Source organism: Thamnophis elegans, chromosome 4 (genome assembly GCF_009769535.1).
Source record: "Thamnophis elegans isolate rThaEle1 chromosome 4, rThaEle1.pri, whole genome shotgun sequence".
Classification (NCBI taxonomy): Eukaryota; Metazoa; Chordata; class Lepidosauria; order Squamata; family Colubridae; genus Thamnophis; species Thamnophis elegans.
Window position 1 is genome coordinate 31,096,509 of NC_045544.1, and position 10,574 is coordinate 31,107,082.

At 34.5% G+C, this 10,574-nt stretch overlaps 1 long non-coding RNA gene across 2 annotated transcripts; it reads right to left on the reverse strand.

The window, feature by feature from the left end:
- Positions 1 to 1,227: 1,227 nt before the first annotated feature.
- Positions 1,228 to 6,797, reverse strand: LOC116506982. 2 transcript variants are annotated; one of them, XR_004255120.1, is made up of 3 exons: positions 6,247 to 6,797; positions 3,137 to 4,824; positions 1,228 to 1,474 (listed from the first exon to the last, which is right to left on the reverse strand). It is a non-coding gene; the product is annotated as an uncharacterized LOC116506982 (long non-coding RNA). The 2 variants fall into 2 exon arrangements; XR_004255119.1 differs by having other exon boundaries at positions 1,228 to 4,824.
- Positions 6,798 to 10,574: the final 3,777 nt, after the last annotated feature.

Consider the following 10,574-nt stretch of genomic DNA (forward strand, 5'->3'; position numbering starts at 1 on the left):
TTTATCTTGGCAGTCAAGTCGTTCAGGTAGGATTCAAACCTTACTCATAAAATTCTGCTGGAATTGTGTGCTAAAAGTCAGAGTATAATATTCTCTTGAATTATAACAACTGGACAGTGTATATGGATTTCCCTGCCCTTTCTAAAGCCAAAAAGTGATTATCACAACACTGGAAGCATGATTCCATTGACTCAATGGATTGAAGACCTCATTATCCTTGCCACCTCTCAGTGAAATGCCTATAGATGAAAACCAGTGGTGAGTTTCCAATTTTTTTTTACTACCGGTTTGCTCTCTCTTTATCATGCAATGCTTCTGCGCATCTGGAGCCTCCCGCCGCCTACATTACCAGTTCACCCAATCCGGGCCGAACCGGGAGCAATCTACCTCTGATGTAAACATTGTATAATGATATATGGCATTCATTTGCAGTAGGTTAGTAAGCTTCATGATATAACTCCAGATTCAGAATCCTCCCTCATTCATTGGTAATAGCATTTTCTATATTGGCATTAAAGAACCCCATAGAAATTTTCTAAACAAAGAATTTATTTTCTGAAAATATTTTCTAGATATGTCAATTAGAATTATTCTCAGAATATAATTTAAACTGGGAAGCATATTCACTTTTTAATATTTCATCCTTTCATGGCTGTAAATTATACTGCAAAGACTACTGCATCAACTGTTTTGATCTTTCATGCACTGTTCAGCTTTTGAGCCCAAGAAAATAAAATTGTGTACTACCTTCATTTATTTGCCATAAACTGTAAATGTATTAAATACTGTATGTACTGTAAATTGACATTGCTTTGGTCTTCTTAATATTTAACCTTATCCCAGATGTTCACTTTACATTTCTATTTTGATAATTAGCACTTTTCAGCCTTCCTTATATTTGGCCAATAAAGTGGGATTTTCTAAGTAGCTCAAGCTGTTACTGATTCAATATCCATTTTTTCTAATAGCTCTCATCTCTTTTTTGCATAATTTGCAAATTATTTTATTAAAATTGAAACAAGAATTTAAAAAGTAACACATACTAATATAAGGAATGTAAAAAGCAAAAGAAATAAATAAAAGAAAAAGCAAATAGTGCAAAAAACAATTTTTTAAAATAAAGAAATGGTTAATGTTCTTCACACAATTATAAATACAAACATGTTTTAATCTCTTTCTAAATTTACATCATAATTACTTTTCTTTCTACATCCTATGTAACCAAACCACAGATCACAAATCCATTTATTTTCAGTAAGGAGCTTCCAATCAACAATAAATATAGATAATAACTTTTATATAATCAAAGATGTCAATTCATCCATGTCAGTAAAATCTGACAATTCCACCAAGCATTTATCTAGAATGGGTAGTGTTGAATCTTTCCATCTTTATGTATATAGTAATCTTGCTTTCATAATCATAGATTGAAATAATCTTCCATGGCTTTTTTCTATCTGTTTATCCATTAGTCCTAAAAGGAAAAGTTCTGGTTTTAATTGAATCTTTATCTTTAAAATCTTCTATATCAAGGTATATATTTGAATCCATTTTTTTTAAAAAAATTGTATCTCAACATGAATGATAAAATGTCCCTTCATGTTGTTCACATTTCAAACATGTATTTGAAGCACCTTTACACATACTAGAAAATTTCTCTTATATCGTGTAGCAACAGTATATCATTTTATAAAATTTCTCTTTGAGATTATAATATGGTATAAATTTCAAACCCTTTAACCACTTATTTTCCTATTGATCCATTTGTATACTATAACCAAAATTCTTAATCCCTTTTATCATACATTGATCAACCTGTTCTTCCTGTTTCAAATTTCAACAACAGATTGTACATTTTAGTAATTAGTTTATCATAAGTACACAATTGTATTTCCAATTCTTACTTTGCTCCATACAATGTCTTTGTATTAATTTTAAGTCTTTCAGATAATTGTTCTGTTGATTTGATTTTAAATTCCCCCTTTGATTGTCTTCAAATAGGTTCCAGTAATTCAACCGTTTATCTTTATTAGCCCTTACTTTTCTACTATATGTTTCTTGAATTGAGATCCATAAAGGTATTTTCAGACACAACTTTGGTTTATATCTATTCCATATTGTCAAGATGACATCTCTAATAATATGATTTTTACTGTCCACATAAATTTTAACTTTATCATTGCATAAATGTTCGTTTCATCCAAACTTTAGGCTGTGACCTTTTAACTGTAAAAGTATCGTATTTCTCAGCAATATTCATTCTTTCATTCAGACAAATCAACAACGAGTACAATTTCAAATTCAGGAAAACCAAGCCTCCTTTCCTTTGCATCTTGTAACACTTTGCATTTTAACTTGTGTTTTTTCCCCACATTTGCCACTGTTTAAATAATGCATCAGTTGCCAAAACTAGTATGGCCTGAAATAAATTCTAGGCAAAACATACATTTTTATCACAGAAATTCGTTACAACAGTAACAATTGTAATTTCTTCTTTCTTCTATCTTAATATATCTTTTTCACACAATGTCTTAATACTATTATTTTGAAGTAACATACAATTCATATTTAGCATAGTAATAACCAAGTATTTTACTTTTTTCTCAAATCTTAAAATCAGTTTTCTCCATCAGTTCTATTTTATCTTCTAATTTCATATTTTTGTCAACATCTGTCTTCTGATTATTAATCTTGAAACCTGCTAATGTACCAACCCCCCTTAATTTTTCCATTTCTAGTCCATTGAGTGGATCTTATCAAAAATCATCTGCAAATGTCTTCAATGAACACATTCTTTTTAAATCTTAACTCCCATAATTTTCTGTCTTATGACTATTTAATACCTCACGAACAAAATGAACAAAAATGCAGACAGCGGACATCCTGGTCTTATCCCTTTTTTAATCTAACATTGTTTTATTAGTTTTCTATTAACAATTATTTCTGCTTTTTGAGAAGCATAAATTGACCATATCCACCTAATAACATTATTTCCAAGGTTCATATGTTCCAGAATTCTAAACAAAAAAATAAATCCAATTCAAATTGTCAAACGCCTTCTCTGCATCTATCAATGCAGATTATTTCTCATTATGTTGCTCCTACTATTGCAGAATATTAACATTTCTAACATTACCTTGTAATTGCCTTTTAATTAAAAACCTGCATTAATCTTCATTAATAAAATCTTGTAAAATTATTTTTCGTCTTTCAGCCAAAAGAGTTTGAAATCATTATCCAATAAAAACATTGCTTGATAATTTCTTGTCCTTCATTAGATAATGTTATAATCTCTTTCCAACTATCAGGAATCTTTCCATTCTGCAAAATAATATTTCTTGACTTTAGTATAACGTCCCAATGCCAATTCAGGAAATCAACAGAGATTTGGCAATCTTTTCTCTGATATGCTCTGCATGTTCTTCTAGAATTGTTCTAAATCTTAAGCAATTTTTTCTCTGTTCTAATAATGCCAAACTGTCTGAATCCTTCTCCAATTCTCTTTATAACTTCTATCCTACTTCCCCAAACTTCCACTTTGTCAATAATTTGTTTGAAATCTGTAGCCAAAGTCCTATAGATTTTTCAGTTTTCTTAACTTTTTTCTGATCTTTTTTCCAGAAAATCTTTCTTCTTTTACCTTTTTACCAAATTGTTCAAACAATTTCTGCAATAAATCCGACAAAATGGCCTTATCTGTAAGTTGTTCCAATGATCCCCATGTCCTTCTCCCAATTTGACAGTTTTCCTTGTGGTTGCCATGGTAAGAAAGTAAAAGTATGTTAATTATTACAGAAAAAGTAAAAGGCAGGCTTCTTTTTTCTGTTTTGTTCTTCCTATATTTAACAATTTAGTCCTAATTGTCTCTCCATATTCAGTCATACAGTCCAGTTCACATTACTCTTCATAACTCTTCATAACAAGAAGTTCATAATCTTCTTGTTTTGTAAAATCCATCCATTATTACTATCCTTAAAAATAAACCATCAATATTTCCATAAAGATCCAATTTGTTGGTTTTTATTATTTTATTTTTCTAAAAAAAACATTGTCCCCCTTGTCCATGTAAAACTTTCTTATATCATAATCTTGTTAAGCGTTTTGCTTTTTAAATTAAAATCCTCTAAGATAGCAGGGTTTTATTTTTTCTCTTCTTAAATTTCAAAAAGAAGGCACTCACGGGGTCTTTGATCTTCAATGCTATTTGGAATATCTCTCTTATGTTGTAAAGCAATTAAATTGTATAGTGATTAAGAAGGTGAGGCATTTGCAAGGTCAAAAGACTATAAAGGCTGCCCCGCAATTTAGGACACATTGTAAATCCCTTAACTCCCAAACCACTTGACTCACGATTGACCATAAGAAACTAATGTCCTGCAGCCTCCTTGAGAGACGCAGTTCTTCCAGAGCTTGTGTGGGTGATCCCCTAATTTCTCTTTCCTCTGGAGAAATTTGTCAACCTCAACCATCTCCTCCCTGGCAATTCCACTGCTGGCTGTCTCTGCTTGCACAGTCACTCATAGAGACATCTAACCAGCTGAAACACTCACCCCTACTAGCTCTCATCTCTACTAGCGCTCATGCTGTATACTCACTGAGTTGATTTAGCAGATTATAAGGCCAAAAAGCATCTTTGTCTCGCTCCCTTTCATATTCTAAAGTGTTCTGTTTTTGTCCAGATTAAATTTTTATGGAGGCTTCTTGCTCATTGTAAAGATTCCCCAGAAGAATAATCAGGTGTTCTGTCACAGTCACCAACCTTAACATACATGCTAACGTGATTCAAACAGTTCAAGTGCTGTAGCATCCAGGGGCAGAGGAAATCTGTCAAAACAGACAAGATGGTGGTCAAAGTCACACAGTTAAAACCTCGCTATTCTGGGGGTATTATTGTCCTACAAAAGTGGTGAGGCTTTAATTGTAATGTTGTAACTACCATCTTGTCTTTGATCCACCCATGCAGATGCTGTTTGTCAAAGGGCTCTCAATAAACATAAACCTCCTCCTTGTAATGCCTTTATTTCTGAAGGCATGCCTCTCTGCCTTTTCCAAAGCCTGATTTCTTTTCAGGTGTTATTTCTGTATGGTTCTACTATTCTTTGTAAATCTTAAACAACATTCCACTTACAAGCATGGCCAAAATTAAATAAATGGAGTTACGTCAAAAAGCTAGATTATTACACAACTTTGTTCACATTTGTTGTAAGATAACTTTTATTGTCATTTTTTTCTTTGGGCACTCTGGCACACATTAAAAATGAAATTCTGTTGCCTGCTCTCTGTTAAGTGTTATATAGATGTTACTCTACGGGCTTAAATATTTAAATATTTTCATATCTATTCTGGATGCTTCCATATTTGACAGCAACTCTATTCCTCACTTTTTATTAGGGATGGTTCCAAAATCTTTCATTTTATAATCCTGTTTATAATGGGTTTTTTTACATCTTCTTTTAAAATAATTTGCCTCCATTAGATCTCTTCCAGAATTACTCTTTTAAGTATTCCTTACATAGGTGTTAATTTTTCCTACGATTCTTCTGACCTTCTTAAAAAGATCTTTCACTTTTTCTATTGTTACATTCCTCTGCATTCTTGCTGAAGATGCTTTAGCCTTTGTTGTTGGACATTGGGAGTTTACAGTCATTGTCCAGAGCTTTGTTTTTCCCTCACTGTCATGCTGGCTTGTTCTGCCAGTCACTAAGATGTTTTTTTTTTCTTTTTAAAATGTTGGTTTGGTTTGGTAGTATGTTCAGTGTTTCTTATCTTTTCCCATAGCCTTTCAGTTGCTCTTTCACATACGTTAACCATATGGGACCTTATTTTTAACATTGATCTTATATTCTTATTGCGTATTTTCTAGGTCATACATTAATGGCACATCTGCTGTCTGTAATTCTCTAAATTTAACCTACATACTCAACACCAATAATTAATGGTTTGTCAATAATCTGTCCCAAAAGTATTTGGCTTCATCTTTTGTATCCTATTATGCAATTGATTTGGTTCCACTGTTGTCAATTCAATGAAGTTTGCATGTAAAGGCAATGCTTATATTCCTGAAAGCAATATAAGCATTAATGACAATAAGCCAAAAAAAAAAAACACTTCCCAAACCCCTATTAATCTACCTCCTATGTATTTGTTTTATATAATGTACAAAAATTGTACTCTATACAGAATTCTTTGATAGTTTTCTCCACTGCCTCTGCAGTAGTATAGGTACATACATTTACTGATGCTTACCAGATATCTAATATTCTTGATAGATGTGTGGTATATCTTATTGGTTTTTAGCCTAGCAGGTACTTAGCAATTTCCTTTTAGAATAGATCTTGTTTTCTAGCCCTTCCACTGCGACTTTATTCCTTCAAAAGGATTCGTGGTCTAAACAGTGTATTCTCTGGCACCAGAGGAAGAAAGCAAAACAGCAGTTTCTCATTGTTGTACTTTAGCCTTTGACCCCAATACTCCCGTTACATGATTCCGGAGAACTGGATAGTATTTAGAGCATTGGGACAATGATGTTGGGGACTGCAGGTTGAAGAATTAACTGTTGAATGTTGCTGTTGGAAATCTAAATTCAGATTCTTCCACAAATGAAAAAAAAAAATCTAGTAAGACTGGATTATCCAGTACAAAAAGATTGATCAGGAGCAAGCCCTGCTAAAATTAAATGCACAGAATAATTTTGGGGTGTGAGAGATCTTGCTTGTGGCTTATTTTTAACAATTTAAGTCAGCAATTTCCATCTTGTCCTTGTATCACCGGTTGTTCTGTAATAGTATGAACTTCAATCTATACTGTGATCAGAAAGAAATAAAGAATTGTGGTTTTAATAGAGCATATAGTTTACCTTCTACAAAAATGTAAAAAAATTAGAACAGTGGGTCATTGTTGACAATTTAAAGAGTGGATACAAAAACAGCTTTGACTTAGAGCTGCAATTATGATCAAATTACAATTCCCAGAATTTGAGCTAGCTGTTTAGTATAGTTGATATTTTATCAATTGTCTGATCATCTTTTTTAGGCCCAAGCTTTTCCTCATTTTCAGTGCTTGCATACTGTAAAAGGAAATTAGCATCACTTCTAAAAATTGTCCACTGCCAATTGTCTACATTCAGGAATTATGCTTTTGGCCTGTGACATACTGCGGTTGAGATCCCGCCACAAGATGAGGTTCTTAGGAGTTACCTAGATAAGTATTTACGGGGGAAAAAAATAGGTTTCATTTTGGAAGCACCTATGCCTTCAATTAAAAACAAAGCGATCCCTTGTCAAGAGTCATGGATTTTCTGAAGAGCATCAGAAGTGATTTCTGGAGCTTGCAACCACAGGGCTCATACTTGGCACAAGGCTGCCTTTCCCTTTGCCATTTAAACTGTATTCTTTTGCTTGTTCTCACCAGTCCTGAACTCATCCAAGTGGCCGATTCTTTCAGAATCCCCCATCAGCCCCTTTTGCCTGGGGAACAGAGGCCAGCCTTGTCAAGGGGCTGCTAAATGAAGTGGAGGGTTCACTGGCAGAGTGTGAGAAAATTCTCAGCAGCTATTCAAGGCCATGGACCAGGTGCACCCACTTCCCTAGCACCAAGGAGCTGCTACTGCCTCATCTTGAGCTGCCAAAAAATTGTTTACTCTTTTTGGTAGCAAAACAACATTGTTTACTTTATTGGGGGGAAACAGCGAAGGCACAAAGTGTTTCAAACACACCAAGGGCTTCACAAACCTTCTAGTGTCCTATAACACTGAAAGCATTAAAAGGCAAAAAAGAATGCCGGCCTGCAAATGTGTGTGTGTGTGCACACGCAGAGAGAACGGAGAGGCCCAATACAAAACAAGGTTCTTCTCTTTGGCCCCAGTGTTCTGGGACACATTAAATGTAAGAAAGGGGGAAACAGAGGCTTAAAGGGAGAGCAGTGTTTCTTTATTTATCGCTTGGGTCTACAATAGCTACCTTTGTACAAGAGCAACCCTGCTGCCTCACCAAGACATGCCTGCTTTCTGACCAAGAAAAGCCCATCTGCATGCAGTATATTAGAGATTGTTTTAAAAGATACAAGTTTTGTTCTTTTGTGGCTGTTCCTCATATATTGATGCCAAAGTTATTGTCAGTTTAGGTGGTCTGCTAAATAATTAAAAGTCAACTATGAGCTGCCTAAGGGAAGGTTTAAAATGTTCCTTGGGGTTTTTTTTTTTTAAAGAGTCATGCCTCCTAGGGACCCTTCCCTTCATGGCTGCTTGGTATTTCCAGTTCAGCTCCCTTTTAACGTTACAGATTGGCTCCTCTGGAGGAGTGTGTGGTCCAAACTGCAGCTAAAAGGAGGCCACTCCAGCCTGTCTACCTTTGTCACCTGCTCACAACTGCTGAAGAATCAATTCAATATTTTATGTGTAGTTTTATCTGAGAAAATTGGAGATGTGGTCATTGTTCTTTCTTCAAAGCTCCAAAAGTGTCAATATTTGTCAACTAAATCTGCCTACAAGGAAATGGAAGACTTGATGGGCTTCTGCACAATTAAGAGATTTTTGAATGCTGTGTTTCCTCTCTTCTCTGATCCTCAAGTCAGTTTCATGGACATAAAGGCATCTCCTGTGCTCCCTAGGAAAAGTTGACTCTTGGACAGATTGCTCTAGAACATAAAAGATTAGGCAATTCTTATTTCTGAAATTGTTCATGCCACTCTGATTCGATTACATTTTGCTCCCTTTCTTGTTTGGTGCAAGATGAGTTTCTAAACTGTTGCCTGTTTCTAAGTTTATAGATCTCAAATATGCTACCCATAAGTCACACGAACTCCATCTAGATATTTTTCGGCAGATTGCTTCCCAATTTGCCACCAACATTACATTACATTATAGTAGCATAGGTTGGGATTATATATTTTTCTATGGTCTCCACTACAGATTTTCAATAAAAGATTGAATTAAACTTAGAAATTTGCAGACCAGAGGGTAAATAAATGATGCAGAAGAAATCATCTTTATGGGTATAGAAAAATGTGGTTTTTATTCCAGTTATATCCCCAGCTACTTTGGCCACACTCATTTTTTTCACAACTGCAGAAAAGATCATGCACTAGTAAGTTAGAAATATATTATGGGAAAAGGGACAACAAATGAAGTTTTTATGTACATCTTTTTAAACTTAAGTTTTGGGAGAAATTTTTTTCCAGAAATAGTCTTAGATTGCACCTTGTTTTTTCAAAATACACAAATTGGTGGTGTACTGGTTGCATGTGTACACCTGTATTTTAAATTTATATAAATAGTTCAGAGCATTTTTTTAAAAAAAAGACACTGATGTGGTTAATCTACTTGTGCTCTTCTCTTGGTTTATTTGGAGGCATCGTTGCACAATGCCAAAATCAGGATATCGGGATTATTCATATAGTTTAGCCCCTTATAGATTTACTTTGTTCTTCTGATAATGATGAAATGAGACAGAGCTCTTTAGATTTGCCACATTGGGTGATTGATGGACCTCTTGGGGCTCCAGAGAGACTTCGGGTTTCCCCCCCGAAAATCTGTTGGGCCCTTCAGATAAGGCTTTGGTAGCAGCCTGGAATAGGTGGATGACTGAGACCTTGAACCAGACTGCTCCTGTACTGCATTTCTCTATCTACCAATCTTGATTTGTACCTTGTACCTTGATTTCCTGAGGGAGTACCAGAAGCAATCCCCAAAGTGACTTTGGAAAAAGACAAAGTGAATCTAACTAAACACAGGCCATCATTGTGGCAACAATCAGCATTTGCTGATAGCTGCCCAGTGGCAGTGGCCCTGCTTATAGTAACATGTACCTTATTTGGGGGGGGGGGGGCAGGCCACAGACAGTGTTTCTCAATATCTTATCACTTACGATATTGAATTCCTTGACAAGAAACACAAGGGAAGGCAAAATAATTTGGATTTGCCTGGATCATTTGTTCCACCTTCTCCAGTTTGATGCCCTTCAGAACTATTACAGTATCTCTTATAAATTAAGAAAGCTTGGGGAAAGCTTAATTAAAATTAGTTTTTCTTATGGCCTTTCATAATTGGCTAGTTTCTGCTGCCCTCTCTCTTTAAATAGAACAAACCTTTTTTAACCAAACCACACTATTGGTGAGTGTGAGACGAAGAACAGCAAATTCCATTAAGGTGCATATATGGTGCAAGATATTCAGAATAGTTGATCAAATGATAAAAATGAGCACGCATTTATAATAGTTTATCCTATACAATAGCTACTATGACTTTGATTCTTATGGCCCTCTCAGCTAATAGAATGTACATAGGTAGATGCAGTATTAATTTTCTGTTATAAAACTGAACACATGCAATTTAATATATGAAAATTTTTTATAGATTCAAATGTGCTACAATTTTATTTATGTTGATAGGTTATATGTTTTGTACTATAAGTGCATTTCCATATATAGTACAATTACTCAAAAGTAGCTAATTCAGGGACTCTTTCTTCTAAGTAAATTGGTATAAGATTACAGCCTCAATGCACCACACAGTACTGCAAGGAGAGCAATCCTACAGTAAAAACAAAAATTTACAACACAGCTATGTTATTTGCACA